General features: G+C 39.7%; 1 pseudogene; it reads left to right on the forward strand.

Moving 5' to 3' along the window:
- The first annotated feature begins 6,575 nt into the window (after positions 1-6,575).
- On the forward strand, positions 6,576-15,385 carry LOC118577925 (annotated as a pseudogene).
- Positions 15,386-16,873: the final 1,488 nt, after the last annotated feature.

Consider the following 16,873-nt stretch of genomic DNA (forward strand, 5'->3'; position numbering starts at 1 on the left):
TCATTGGCCCAAATTAAGACAGTTTAAAAAATAAAATTAAGTAGCCTCCCTGGAGCTGTGAGTAGCAGTCTAGTCATCTTTGTTTTATATCTAGTATCCTCCTATGAGTGAGTACATACCATGTTTATCTTTCTAAGTCTGGGTTACCTCACTCAGGATGATTTTTTTCTAGATCCATCCATTTCCCTGCAAACCTCATGATGTCACTGTTTTTCTCTGCTGAGTAGTACTCCATTGTGTATATGTACCACATTTTATTTATCCGTTCTTCAGTTGAAGGGCATCTAGGTTGTTTCCAGGTTCTGGCTATTACAAACAATGCTGCTATGAACATAGCTGAGCAAATGCCCTTGTGGTATGATTGAGCATTCCTTGGGTATATGCCCAAGAGTGCTGTAGCTGGGTCTTGGGGGAGATGGATTCCCAATTTTCTAAGAAAGCGCCATATTGATTTCCAAAGTGGCTGTACAAGCTTGCATTCCCACCAACAGTGGAGGATAGTTCTCCTTGTTCCACATCCTCTCCAGCATAAGCTGTCTTCAGTGTTTTTGATCTTAGCCATTCTGACAGGTATAAAGTGGTATCTCAGAGTCGTTTTGATTTGCATTTGCCGGATAATTAGGGATGTTGAGCAATTCCTTAAATGTCTTTCAGCATTTGAGCTTCCTCTGTTGAGAATTCTCTGTTTAGTTCTATACCCCATTTCTTAATTGGACTGTTGGGCATTTTGATGTCTAATTTCTGGAGTTCTTTATATATTCTGGATATCAGCCCTCTGTCAGATGTGGGGTTGGTGAAGACCTTTTCCCATTCTGTAGGCTGTCACTTTGTCTTGTTGACCGTGTCCTTTGCTGTACAAAAGCTTCTCAGTTTCAACAGGCCCCATTGACTGATTGTTTCTCTCAGTGTCTGTGCTACTGGTGTTATATTTAGGAAGTGATCTCCTGTGCCAATGTGTTCAAGACTACTTCCTACTTTCTCTTCTATCAGGTTCAGAGTAACTGGATTTATGTTGAGGTCTTTGATCCACTTGGACTTACGTTTTGTGCACAGTGACAGATATGGATATATTTGCAGCCTTCTACACATTGACATCCAGTTATGCCAGCACCATTTGTTGAAGATGCTTTCTTTTTTCCATGAAAGACACAGGGATCCCCCAATGACAGAGAAATGGATGAGATCTACATGAACAACCTAGACGTGAATGGGGGTAATGAAGGGCAAGGTTAGAGGGAAAGAGAGCTTAGGGGAGCAGGAGATCCCAGCTGGATCAAGAACAGAAAGGGAGAACAAGGAATAACAAACAGACCGTGATAAATGAAGACCACAAGAGAATAGGAAGAAGCAAGGTGCTAGAGAGGTCCCCAGAAATCCACAATGATACCTCCACTGTAAACTACTAGCAATGGTCGAGAGAAAGTCCAAACTGACCTAATCTGGTGATCGGATGGCCAAACACCCTAACTGTCATGCTAGAACTCTCATTCAATAACTGATGGAAGTGGATGCAGAGATCCTCAGCCAGGCCCCTGGTGGAGCTCCAGGAGTCCAATTGTCAAGAAAGAGGAGGGACTGTAAGAGTGCGAATTGTTGAGACCAAGATTGGAGAAAGCACAGGGACAAATAGCCAAACAAATGGAAGCACATGAACTATGAACCAATAGCTGTGGAGCCCCCAACTGGATCAGGCCCTCTGGATAAGTAAGACAATTGAATAGCTTGAACTGTTTGGGAGGCACCCAGGCAGTGGGACCCAGACCTGTCCTTAGTGTATGAGCTGGCTGTTTGGAAGCTAGGGCTTATGCAGAGACACTTTGCTCAGCCTGGAAGGAGGGGACTGGACCTGCCTGGACTGAATCTACCAGGTTGTGCTGAATCCCCAGGGGAGTCTTTGCCCTGGAGGAGATGGGAAATGGGGGGGGGGCGCTGGGGGGAAGGCAGGGTTGGGGTGGGAGGGGGGGAAGACAGGGGAATGCATGGCTGATATGTAAAATTAAATTAAATTTAAAAAATAAAAAAATAAAATTAAGTATCAAAAGGCATATCCGGACATTATGAAATTTTGGAGCTCATGCATGCCAAGTTTATTTATCTAAATATAGATTCAAAGTCTTGAAACTAAAACAATTCTAGTCAGCATTTCTCAGGCAAGAGAGGAACGCCTCTCAGAAATGATAACCCTTGTCTCCCAGAATCCCTGAGAATGCTCTCTTCCTCCTAGTAAATACCACTTTATCAAACCCTAAGAGGGTCTTATACAGCAACAGCAACTGCCCTAAAGTGATTTTTCACCCAAGACAGCTACTTTAGACAGATGCTTTAACGCTGACCCTCAGGAAGGAAAGTCATTGAGTACAGATGGGGAGGCATAAAACCTTCCTTTTTAAAGTAGAGACAAGGTCTAGATAACTGAATGTCTTAAGATAATAATCACCATTTATGACCAGAGCACTCTGGTCTTTTGAGAAACATTAACTAAAGAGAATAGCATGCTTAGAATTCTGTTCATGAAAGCAAAATTGGACAAAGAAGACCAAAAACAATAGATTGTGTGTGCCAGATATCTTCCCCATCTCCAGAGTCTCTGTTCCCCTTTCCTGACTGCTCAGTGTCCTGGGAGACTAACCGACAACATCTGTATCAACAGGCACCCCCGCTCTCTGGCTGTTGGGTGTTTCTGACAATGAGAACCAGGACCAGGAGACTCGGGCAGAAGCTGAGAGAGTATAGGAAACAATAAACTGAGTAGGGACGAAACAGGAAGATGGAAAGACCAAGTCAGAAGAATTAATGTGATGCTGACTGCCTAGTAGAGGTAAGAAAATAAATGGTAAAACCTGGAAGAGTGGATCTGGCATGCCTGGGGAGGCACAGCTTCAGAAGACCTCTGGCAGACAGAACTGTTGTGTCTGTGTTGTACAAAGGGCAGGACTCTGCGTGTGGGTGGGTTCATGTGCCTTCCAAATCCAAAGCAGATTGTAATGGTCCTGTTCTCAGAAGAACTGACTGGCTGTCCTCATTTGCAGTGCAGATCATTCTTGGCTCCTGGTAGCTGCTTTAGACCTGGCCTAAGAAGTGTGGGTAGAGGCTACAGTTGAGAAGTGTATCTCTATCTCCAGGTGCAAAAAGAGCAAGAATAAATGATTTTTGTAAATCTGCCACAAGGCTGTACTTTAAGTATTTCATTTTCACACAAACCATTAAGAGATGAAATGGAATCAGTAGGTCATTATGGTAAGACGTATTTAAATGTTTTAATATAACTGGAGATATAACTCTATACTGCAGTCCTTTATTTCTTCTATTCATCCAAAACCTTTAGAATTCAAAAGTGCTCACCAAGTTCTGCCTCATGAAGAAAAGTATCTTCACGCAAAGAACTATTAGATATTCTTACCATATTCTCCCAAACTTGAGTGGTAAGCAATTGTGCAGCACTACCACCACCACCCACTGCCACGGATGTGCATATGGAGTCTAGCAAATAAGAACGTAAAATAATGACAGGAAGAAAACAAACCAAAAGCTAAAATTACCAGTGGAACTGATTAGCATATGTATAAGAGACACTTGTACAGATGTGAGATGCTTTCTTTAGAACCTAAGTTCTCAGAGCAGTGATTCTTAATCATTTTTAGAGTTGTGAAATCTTATTATTTATTTGCTTTTTATGATCATCACCAACTCCCTCTCAAAAGCATATTTTTAAATGGGAAAAAAATAATTTTCTTCTCAAGCCTCTGCTCTTATTTTACCCTCGCAAAGAATCACTCTAGATATTTTCATGGTTGCCACTGGTTGAGAATCCAGCAGCCTTTGCTCTTGACTCTTTTGTTTCCTTCCCTTGGTGTATATTTAATACTTCACTGGCCACAGTAAAAAAGTGTAAATAAAGGGAATAAAGTGAGGAAAGAGTCATTTCTATGAAACTGAGTTCACATATACTTTTTATATATGTGCATGTGTGTGCTCATGTAGGTGCATGTGGGCAGTGTGCATGCACATGTATGTACATCTGTGTAAAGACAGGAAGACAGCCTCCAACCTCATCCTAAGGAATAACATCCACCTCCTTGGAGACAGGGTGTCTCATTGCCCTTGAGCACATCAATTAGACTAGATTAGCTGCCCAAGAGAACCTCCTTTGTCTCCCAGCACACACCACCACAGTTGACATTTTAAAATTTTCCTTCATTATGTATATGGGCATGTGCATGCCATAGTATACTTGTGGAGGTCATTTTTCTTTTCTTCCATGATGGTGTTCAGGATTCAAACTCAGACCAAAACAGGGTTATCGGACTAGCAATATTGTTACCAGTTGCCTCACTGACCAATGACTGGCATTTTTATGTGTATTCTAGGGATTGGATTCAGGGTCCCACACTTGAGAGGCAAGTACTTGACCAACTCAGTCATTTCCCCAACCCTACAAAGGACATTTTGAAGTAGACCTAGAAAAAGAGGTGGTAGTAGCTAGCATATTTTTCCCAGATACACTTGTGTATCCTATTTAGAAACAGACTACAAGGAACTGCATCTCCACAAACTCACGTCCACCTCATCACAAATTCGACTGACCTTAGCCAGTTTCACGGGCTTTGCTGAACAAATATGAAAGAAAATTGTCACATGCAAAATTTGATTTTATAATTTAAGCAAAGATTTAAACCTTCCTAGAAGGTTTACTAGAAGCCCTTTGAGAGGGCCAAAATGCAAAGTAACTCATTCCTCTGGAGAGAAAACAAGAATTCTTACACATGTTCCTTAGAATCCTAGTTGAACAAACTTTTTCTCTTGCACAGGAATAAATAGCCCATAAGTACAGCTTGAGACTACAAACTACATTAAATCACTTTCAATCACTTTCTCATTCTCATTCATCTTTGGGAGGTTTTTTCCAGATGTGCAGCTACCTGATAGTATTTGTCTAACACAGGTGCCTTCTGAAAGAAACATCGAATTTTACATTTTGTAACAAGTCAAACACCCACCTCCCCAACAGTTTCTATACATACCTCCTCCCTTCCCTACTCCATTTTGTCCACCCACCCACCTCCCACCTCAAGGATTCTGTCTGAATAGTGGACCATACTGCTTCCAAAGAGGAAAGCCTGATTTTATCAGGTAAGTGAAGTCTCAATGTACAATACATAGAAGTCCATTGTGAGAAACCGCCCTGGAGCTAGAGAGAACAAGAGTGTCTCCCCACATCCCCGCCCAATGTACCAACCCACAGAGTGGCCTGATTCAGCCGAGAGACAAGAAAAGTTCATGTACCCATTCCAAAGCAAAGGCTCTGTTTGACCTGCTTCAGCAGAGAAACCCACGGGACAGAAAGGATCATTTGATTTTTTTTCTGGTTGTTTACACAGACTAGCTACTCATTCTGATCCAAATCATGACTCTGAAATTACAAATCAACTAAGACCCATTCTGGCTTCTATCTCCAGAATTATTTATGCAACCAACATTTCTGCTCCTCTGAAAGGGATAAAAATGCCTTCACATCCTTTAAAAATAAAGTCGGTGTTTTAGACCTAGCAAAAAGCAAGAAAAGGCAAAGCACGATAATGTCACTGCAGAAAAAAAAATTGATTAAATTCCACTTAGAGGAAATGTCATCACAGCATATCACATACCCATTTGAGGACTACAGCAGCTCTGCCAAGATGATGCTACCAAGACAAAGAGCAAGAGGAAGGGCGGGGCCAGGAGACCAAAGGAAGCACAAACCAATATAATGAAAAGGGAATGACCTTACAGCTAAACAGTTTACTTTTCAAAGGCAGCACAAGGGCAGAACGCTTTGTGAAAAGAGAAAATTAGTTTCCAAAGTGTACGCATTCTACAAAGAGCCAAGTTAATTATTCAAAGCAGAAGCCCATGAATTCCCACAATTTAGTCATTCTATTCTGACACATTCAGGCCCATCGAGCAGCTTCTTATCACTAAGACTTTGATAATTGGCTTAGACATATCAAATAAACTTTCTGGAGAATTCAGTCGTAAGCAGGTATGACATCCTAATAACAGTCTTATTAGCCCTTTTTCTGTGCAGTAATGTATTAACAATCACTGTGACATTTTTCTGCTCTGGAGGCTTTTGGCCTTGCTCATTTTTTACACTTGCTAGAAAATAAATTTATTCACGGTAGAGATCTAATCCAATACACTACACTGTTTACTCTGCTTTCTAAAGGGACAGGCCCTGCAGAATTAATGGAAAGTGACATATACATCATAGGAGAAAATGTTCTGTCTTCAGCTGGGCATAACTGAAGAGCAAGAGTCCCTTATGCTTTTAACAACTTGGAGATTTTGTCAGCACAGTCTCACTGTCCCTTTTCCTGGTCAAACATTTGCCTTTGAATCCATCTAAGGGGAAAAAAAAAAAAAAAAAAAAAAAAAAAAACAGCCAATGGTATGCATGAATTATATTTCCCTCCTCAGCAGCAATTGTAAGTTAAAAGTATTTCCCTGAGAAGATGTCTGCTACTGAGATAATACTAATACACTTTTGGAAATCATTTTCATTTATTGCCTTTATAATTTACTTTTCGTGAGTGCCCATGTCTGTGTACATGTATGGGCATGCATATGAAGTTCAAAGGACAGCTTATGGGAATCGGTTCACTCCTCCCACAAGGTGGGTCCCAGGGATCAAACTCAGGCTGGTCAGGCTTGGCAGTTTTGCTGAGCCTTCTCTCCAACCCTAATACACTCCTGTTGCATGCAAAGTATCAACAGAGGTCATTGGTGTCAAATCCATGAATGAAATGTGGTTTGATTCCCACCTTCTGCGTGGGGATACCAGATACCTTACAGTCTATAGCACTAAGCTGTTGTCAGTGTACAGAACCACCATAGCTGCCCTCAAATTGAGTGTATTTCCTCTTTCCGCTGTGGGCTGTGTGATCTAAGGGGGATGGAAAGACGCCAATTGTGTGTCTGCACATGTGCAGTGGACTTCGATGAGGCTTACTGCTTTATCAAGGGCAATGTAAAGGAAGGACATCAATCAGGACCCCTGCAAAGGTGTCTTTCATAATTCCTACTGATTTAAGAAACAGACTGAGCTGTTCATCACTGCAGAAGGGGAAGGTTCCCCTCAATATCCACAGTATTTTGTCTATGGGCACCACAGATTGCCTGGATGAGAAATCTGGGGACATGAGCAAGCTGACACAATCCTCTTGTCAATAAGGTCCCACAACCCAGAGACCAAGAAGACCCAACTGAAGCTGCCTTCAGGGTCAAAGGTAATTTTCCTGGCCAACAGAGCTGTTGGTGTGGCGGCTGGCAGGGACAGAACTGACGACAGGCCTAGCTCAAAGGCCGGCAGTGCACACCACAAATACAAGACAAAGAGGCGCAGCTGGCCGCGTGCGTGTCCAAGACATTGCCATGAATTTTGTAGGGCATCCCTATGGAAGTAGTAACCACCAACGCATTGGCAAACCCTCCACTATGGGAAGAGATGCCCCTGCCGTGCTCAGAGCGGCTGCTGTTGCTGCCCACAAGACCAAGCGAGTACTTGGAACCACTGTGCAGGGAGGAAGAAAACTAAAACCAAAAAGCTCAATGAAGTTTGTCCTTCGGGCCGGGGGGGGGGGGGGGGGGAGCACATGCACATACAAGAAAAAATGATGGATCCGTGTGTTTGGACTATTGAATTCATGGGTTAAAGCTTCATCCTTAAGATTTCTTCGCCTGAGAGAGTTGGGCTCTTCTTTTTTTTTTTTCTTTCCTTTTAGTTTTTCAAGACAGGGTTTCTTCTCTGTGTATCTTTGGAGCCTGTCCTGGAATTCACCCTGTAGACCAGGCTGGCCTCGAACTCACAGAGATCCACTCTGCCTCGGCCTCCTGAGCGCTGGGATTAAAGGAGTGTGCCAGCACCGCCCAAGAGTGGGGCTCTTTTAATAATACTTGTGGCAGCAAAACAACAAATATATGTCATAAATACCCTATCACATATTGTGCATATATCACACATCGCCCTTCGAGAAGAGAGAGAGATCAAAGCAGCACTGATGATGTTTCCTTAAGAAGCTGAAAAGGCCTGCTCTTACCCTTTCACAGGCCCTGCGGTCACATGAGCTCAGGCATCCAGGACAAAGAAAGCAAGTCCTATGTCTTCAGTGGTTGGGCTTAGACTCCAAGCCTTGGGGGAACAGTCTTTGATAAGCGGAACGGGAAAAGTCTGGTGTCAATAGAGAAGCCCAAGACTGAGGCTTCAGCTCAATGACAGAGCACTTGCCCAGCATGTGAAAGGCTTTAGGTTCAGACATCAGCATCACAAAAGAAAGCCTCTTAAATACAGGAACCTAAAAGAAACAGTTAAGTCGAAGATCATCTCCACATCCCATTTAGGGTTTAAAACATTGAAGTGATCAGTGCTCCCAGCAAAATTCCCCAGATGAGAGAGGAGGGGTGATGAATAGGGTGTGGTCCTGTTTCTTCCATGAAGATGTGACCCGCCATGTTGCCCAAAGCCACAGAAAAGATGTAGACAGAAGGGAGTCTTACCTATGTAGGTGGGATTTTTTTAAGTAAAAATAATTGTAAAGCTAATAGACTTCATTAGGACATTTTTAATACATGTCCACAAAGTACTTCAGTTATCCCCATCCCCATTTCACATTCCCTAGTCTCCCTCCCCTCAGCAGGTGATTTTTTTGATGTGGAGATCACATTTGGGACCCAGAATGCATGGCACAACTGGGACAACAGTATGTAGAAGTTGACAGAAAAGTGTATAGCACTTCACAAAAGGTCTCAGCATCTAGTCTTTGAAATACAGAGAGCTTTCTTTCTATGAGGTGGCCAATTTTGTACTTCTCTTGAAACCCAATGCAAACTTCATTCATCACTGACATTTGCTTTCCTCTGTGGCTTGGAATTTCTCTAATAAACTATTATATTTATAGGCATTTATTTCCCATGGATCTGCTAAAAAGTGAAAAATCATAATCACACCCAAGACGGAACAACATGCAGAATAATCATGTGAGTGAAGTCCTTACTAGAGTGATACCTCATTATCTACAGATGGCGTCTGTACAGTGGCTAGCATACTCATGGGGGAAAACAGCTGCTCTTACTGAATGTTTGACAAAACTTCACTTTGAGGGATTTAGTAGGGAGTTTTCAGCCTCTGCACATCCCAGAGTCCATGAGAGAACACTTTGAGTTTTATTCTGAACCATAAAAGAAGACTGCTCAAAAAACATCTGGGTTCTTCCCTGGCATCTCATCAGCCACTCTGAGCTTTTGCCAATGTCCATGGAGGCTCATTTTCTTCTTTCCACTCCCGTTGTCATTACAATCTTTTCATAGGTTAGCAGCTAAATTGAATATTCATCTCCATTACATGGAAGCTGTTCCTCGATCTCAATCTAACTTACCTTTCTAGACCTCAGTCATATTCTTAAAGACTCTGCACCAGTCAAATGAGTTGTATTCATTTTCCTATTTTCTTATTTTATTCTATTAATAGTTTCTGTGCTCCCAGTAGAAACATCATAGGAAATATCAACCTAAACTACTGACTTACATCCAAAGGAATTTAATCTCAGACTGCTAGAAATGAAGAACATAGCTTTGATTATCCTTGGTTGTGTAACAACCACCCTCAAACTAATGTTACTATTTTTCCTGATTTTGTGGCTTAGCTGAACAATTAATGTTCTAGAATCAGAAACCTAAGTTGACATGGAGAAGTCAGTATTATTAGGGACAAGAGTACCTTGGTTCATTTGCAGGGGCTTAACCTCCTCATTATACAGCAGTCTCAAGGCATTAAGCTGAAAGGTAAAACTATAATGCTTCTGGGGTTTTACACTCTGGAACACGCACAACACTGCTTATACTATACTATACTATACTATACTATACTATACTATACTATACTAGTCAAAGTCTAGTATTGTTATCTCTCCTCTGTCCTAGTCTAGACAGTTAACTCAGTTGGTAAAGTGCTAGTTTTGAAACCATGACGATCTAAATTCAATTCCCAGAACACACATTTTAAAGAAAAAAATGTTGGGCATGGTGATGTTTCCCAGACCTAAGAAAGATCCCTAGAGGTCACAGTCTCTCTAATTGCTCGGTAAGACAGTGAAGATACTCTGTCTCCTATGCTGACAGGCCACCATTAACATGACTAGAGAAATTCACCCCAACCTATAATGCTTAGCATGCCACCTTTTCTGTTAATCTGTCCTAGGAATCTGCTACACTTACGTTCTTATATTATCATACTTGTGTTTGTAAAGCATTTGAAAGCTGAGGCAACAATATATTAGAAGTGTAAGTCAATTTCATAATTTCCCATGACCTGGATAGAATGGACCTGCCAAGGTATAAGAAACAATTCAGCTGAGCTCCCAAGGATGAAGATGTCACTAATGAGGTTTTATTGTACAGTTTTAATGGTAGCCTTAATAACAGCCATATCAGAGGCAATTTTCCCACCATAACATTAATACATTGCAATTAAGACTACAGATTAATTCCCTGCTGTGATTACAGAGAAGGATCAATGCTTGTCAAATAAAGAAGCAACATAAAGTTTAAAGCTAGAATGAGGTGGGAAATAAATATTTTTTTCTTAAATAAAAACAATTTTAAAACATCTCAACTATAGCTATCTTCATTTCCCTCAAACTTTATAAAATAATGTATTAGAAAATATACTATACCTTTGTTTATCTTCTTTAAAAGGTTTTCCCTCACTTTACCACTCTGGCTGAAATAAAAGATCATCTCAATCATTTTGGTGATCACTTTAGTTATTAATCATCATATGGCTGACAGGAAATTGGTCACTTGAGGTTTGAATTTGGCAATACAAATAGACACCTTCAACAAAGAGTAGGGATCCAAATCCTGGCATCTTTCATGGAAACTTCTCACAATTCTAGAAACACTGGTCATAAATGTGCCTTGCTCTGAGACTTATGAGAAATTCTCCAGTAGGAGAATTCCCTTGGAAGAGAATAGCCCAAGCCAGGAAAAACATATTGAGGGAAAACTTTGCAGCCAATAACCCAAGCCACAGAACCAAAATGAAGGTATCTGTGTTCCCTTCAGACCAGCATTCTTCCCCAAAGTGGGTATTATTTTAGTCTATCTAAGCTGCCAAAACAAAATACCATAGACCAAGTGGCCTAAACAGAATAATTCAAGTCTGGAGTCTGGAGCCAGCAGAGATAAATTCTGGAGAAAGCCTCTTCCTGGCCTTCAGAAAGCTACTGCCTTCTACATCCTCACAAGGCTTTTTCTCTGGGTATATCTTGTCCTGATTGAACACCTGCAGGATTTACCTAGAATGGGTTGGGTTGGGAGAGGAAGGCTGGAGGGGCAGAAGGAGGAAAGAGAGGGGGCTCTGTGGTTGGTATGTAAAATGAATAAAAAATTCCTTAATTAAAAAAAAAAAGATAAACCTTTGGGCATGCCTGTAAGATATGTCCAGAAATGCTTAAGTGAGGTGGAAGACCCACATTAAATATGGGTGGCACTATCCTACAGATTGTCATTCTAGACTGAATAAAAAAGGAAAGCAAATTGAGTATCAGCATTCATCTCTCTCTGTTTCCTGACTTCAGATGCAATGTAACCAGTATGTCACATTCCTACCATAATATGTTTCCACTGTGGTGGACTGACTATACCTTCCAACTGTGAGCTAAAATAAGCCCTCTCTTCAAGTTACTTCTGTGAGGTGTTGTGCCACAGCAATAAGAAAAGAACTAATATATACATTCACACACACACACACACACACACATATATATATATTCATTCAGCTACAGAATGAAGACCTTATCTGACCTTAATTTCCTTTATAAAGGCTCACTTCTATATATAGTCACATTAGGAGTTGGGATGTCAATATATTAATTATAAGAGAACAAATTCAATCAATAACAGGGCTCAATAATTCTTTAAGCAAGCAATTAACAAGGAAATTTTATTTGTCACTTTTCATTCCTGTGAAAAAATACCTGAGATAATAAACTTCAAAGAGGAAAGGTCTATTTGGCTCATGGTTTCATAGATGTCAGCCCCCCATGGTTGGCTGGCTTTATTGCTTTAGAGCCTTTGACAAGGAAGAAATACCAATGTCATACAACATGGCAAAGGAAAACCATCCATTTCAGAGTGTCCAGGGGAGATAGAAGAAAAGACAGGCAAGGGGACAAACAAAGCAATTAAGGACCATGAAAAAGATATACCATTCAAAGATATACCCCAGTGACTTACTGACTCTTGGGTCCACCTTCTTATATCATTCAGTTATTAATGTACCAATGCACTAATCTATTGATGAAGTTATCATCCTCATGATCAAATACCCTCTCAATATGCCAACAGTTGGGACAAAGCCTTGAACACTTGAGCTTCTGGGGGTGACACTTCATGACCAAACCATGACACTACTCAAAGCATAAAGGAAAGAATGAAACAATATGTTCGTTGCTTTTATATCACTGAGAACGACTACCTTGACATAAAGAACTTCATGGAGAAATGTTTGTTTTGACTCATGGTTTCAAAAGTTTCCATCCACCATGGCAGGAAAGAAATAATTAGTCTTTATAAAGATTAGTCCATAGGAAAAGGAATGTATGGCAAAGGTTGTTCATATCATGATAGATGAGGAAATAGAAAACTCAACCAGAATCAGAGTTCAGGCTACAATCTTCAATGAGCAACACTTAAGGATCTATTTCTGCCATCTGGATTCTACCTCCCAAAGTTTTACAACGCCCAGATTAGAGCTGTCAGCAAGAAAACACTAAAAACATGAACTCTAGAGGAAATTTTCACATTTGGGTCACACTAGAGAACAACAAACTAGCTATTTTAAAGGGGGCTACTAAGAGATATGGTTGGATGTCTAGATTGAACAAATGGAGAAGAATATTGAATATTAAAGTAGTTATAGTAAATTTACTCTGTTTGGTAAAATGTTAAGCAAAGTTTTTGAACAGACAGAACTATGGCTAATGCTATAATGAGGCTAAAGTATGGAGAATGGCTTTACAAGGAGGAGATCTAAGACAGGCAGCCTAGTCAAAATTCAATACAGTGAAGTCTGTAGTCTTTAGAGGGTTTTACCATCTAAGATGACTATGGCAGGTTCTTCCCTAGTTGTAAGAGAAGGAAAATTAATCCTGACTCTCCATCCAGCCTTGAGGGATTAAGAAACTAAGTCACAATCCCATGAATAAAAGTTTGCACAAAGCCGGGTGTTGGTGGCACGCGCCTTTAATCCCAGCATTCGGGAGGCAGAGGCAGGTGGATCTTTGTGAGTTCAAGGCCAGCCTGGTCTACCGAGCAAGATCCAGAAAAGGCCCAAAACTACACAGAGAAACCCTGTCTCGAAAAACCAAAAAAAAAAAAACAAAAAACAAAAAACAAATGACTATAAACACTATTGATGATGGAGGTGCAGAGGAAGTAGGGATTGTATACTGCTGGTAAAGACATAAATAAATCCATCCACTATGAAAATCATCTCAGGGGTTTTTTGAAAAATTAAAATGATAATAGAACTAGTATATATATTGGATATACCTCTCCTGGGCACTTACCTGAATGACTCTACATCAGCATACCAAAGAAATATTTGTGCATCTATGTTTATTGCACCATTATTAACAATCAACAAGCTGTAGAATCAACTTAGGTGTCTGTCAGCAGATGAATAAATAAAGAAGATGAGATATATATACTCAATGGAGTTATATTCAGCCATAAAGAGAAACCAAATTATGCTTTTTGTGGAAAATGGACTAACTGGAGATCACCATATTAAATGAAGTAAAATTCAGACAAAGACCAAATATTTTCTCTCAATTTTAGATTCTGGACTTTATATAAATGCACAATCTCATACACACACACACACACACACACACACACACACATAATAGATTTACATGAAAGTGTCTCTATAAAACCCAATGCCATGTACAATGAACATGTCAATAAATAACTAAATAAATGTAGTGCAATGAAAAAATAAAATGATTAAATTAAATTAAAGTTCAGTAACTGAGAGTATACAGAACTAATTTTCAGAAAGCCCCAAATATGGTGATACAATTTATATTAATTTCATAAATATTCAAATAAAACTCTATCAGATACCTGAATTCAAAACTCACCTGAGCCGCATAGTAGTAAGACTTCCCAGGCTTTGTTCTATTTATGTTTTAAGTGGAGAGAAACTATGCAAAAACTATGCATATACAGTTTCTGCTACAGATATTCAATAGATAGAAACCATCAATTAAATGTGTACTCCTATATACTTGATATGCTGAGCTGTGTCAAATTGGAAAATATTCCAGTTGTTTAAGCAACATGAGTTTGTTGAGTAGAGTTCATGCTGGTCTTTATAATCTAATGGGATTCTCTGAACTGATAGATGAGTCACCTGTTACTAAAGAGAAGATAGGAGCTAACTTTAAACAATAAAAATAGAAACTGTTACTCTGAGCATTTTTATGTAATTTCACACATTCAGTCAAGAGGGGAAAAGTGACCATATATTATATCTACTGGACGACTTGCAGATTCAGTATTTCAAATGATGTATGTTTTTACTATGGAGCAAGAAGAAGGTTGATAACAAATGAAATTATTTGCTTGGCAGCTAAGTGTAAGAGACAGATACCAAGTCTCAGAAGATATAATTCTAGATGTTTTGGAAACAAGGATAGAAGATAACCCCCAAGTGAATTTCATTATCTTCATGCTAAAAGAAAAAAAAATTATTACAAGTGCATTGTATTGAGTAGGAAAAGTCAATTTTATTCAAAAAGTTTTCAGTAATTGAAGTTGAGTAATATTTATTGAAAGAACTTGTGCACTGTGTTGAAATTGACAGGAGTGGTGCTTTTTAGCTCAGCGTGATGCTAATATCTGTAATTAAGGAAATGCTTCGAGAGCATCTGCAAAGTGAGTGTTTAGTGTGATAAAACTCCTTACTGAGTTTCATTATTTGTTTTTAACCAGAGACGCATTTGAGAAACGTAAAGGTCATGTGACATCACCTCTCTGCAAAAGCCCTATCATCACCTTGAGCATTACTGGTAACGTCACTACCACTCACAATATCAACATCCTTACTCCCAGCGCCAGCTCCCCTCCCAACTTTTCAGCTTTACCTTTAGAGTTCCCAATATTTCTACCACCACAGGCACTATCAGATCTCTCAGTAATAATACCAATTCAACCACCAACATCTGCTAAGACCACAATGATCATTAGCAACACATCTTCTCTGTATGTGTCATCCTCACCAACACTATCCATCAGCCATGTTGGAAAGCCCAACAGCCTGTCCTCAGTCGCCTCAGACCTCTAGTTACATCTAATGCTGACGTTGACTCCCGTGTTTTTCTCTTTCTTTAATACAAATTGTTTAACTGAGACAAGTGGCAATAGTGCAATTTAGTTATTTAGTAGTTAATTGATTTGTATTTAAATGGAAAATCCACATTCAATTTCTGTCAGACTGCTCACAATTTGGGGTAGAGTAAATATGCAAATAAACAAGATACATTCTTATTTAGCAACTCTTTCCCTACCATTTTGACTTAGATTTTATGTTCCCACATTTTTTAATCCCACCCATTCATTTTCTTTTTCTTCTTTTTGCAATTTTATTTTTGAGATTATAAATTACATTTCCCCCTCCCTCTCCTCCCTCTAAGCCCCAAGTACTCCCTTCTCACTCTCCTTTAGATTCATGACCTCTTATTTTGCACATGCATGTATTACTAAATATTGCCTTCTAAATCCATGAAAGGTTTCTTGTATTATGTTTTCAAGGCTGACCATTTACGATCAACAGACAACCAACTGTTGTTCTCATCCTGCTTTCTTTGGTTGCTTATAGTTCTTTGTGTAGGGTTGAGGCTTCATGGGCTTTTCCTACCCATTTTGGCTTGTCCATTGGTGGTGTCCTTATTCAGCTCACATTTAGGCAATCATGTTAATGATACTTGATGGGTGCAGCTTCTGACATTACCAGGAGAAACAATCTCATAACAAACTTTCTGATCCTCCAACTCTTAGAGTCTTTCCATTCCCTCTTCCACAATGTTCCTTGAGCATTAGTGTGAGAGTGATTGGTAGATGTATCCATTGGGACTGAGCTCCACAACTCAGCATTTTGATTGGTTGTGGTTTTCTGTAATGGTCTCCGTCTGTTGCAAAGAAAAGTTTCCCTGATGAGGAGTGAAGACTAAATTCATCTGTAGATGTAAGGACAAATGTATGAAGATTATTGTTAGAAATTAAACTGGTTTAGTAGATTAGTGATTGTAGATTCTCCTTCAAAACCCATGACTTTACTAGTACTAACTAGTTAGCTAGTTTTCCAGTGGTTTCTCTATTGTTAAACATATTTTAAGTTCAATTAAAAAGCTGTCGGGCCAGGCAGTGGTGGCACACGCCTGTAATCGCAGCACTTGGAGGCAGAGGCAGGTGGATCTCTGTGAGTTCAAGGCCAGCCTGGTCTACAGAGCTAGTCCAGGACAGGCTCCAAAGCTACAGAGAAACCCTGTCTCAAAAAAACAAAAAACAAAAAAAAAAGCTGTTGGTCATTGCCAAGGTGCATAACACTACTACATCCTTAGAGTTATCATATCATGTTGGTTCTTGATGTAAATTTTACCTATTCTTCATGCCCTCCCTTACTCGCCATATAATCCTTCCTAGGCTCAGGTTTAAGATAAAGCTAAATAGTTTTAATGGTGCTTCTTTTAATAAAAGCAAAAATGTTAATGATAAATATAAATGAAAAGAGCACATATATACAAGACATATCTATAATAAAATATATAATAAT

This window comes from Onychomys torridus, chromosome 2 (assembly GCF_903995425.1).
Source record: "Onychomys torridus chromosome 2, mOncTor1.1, whole genome shotgun sequence".
Lineage (NCBI taxonomy): Eukaryota > Metazoa > Chordata > Mammalia > Rodentia > Cricetidae > Onychomys > Onychomys torridus.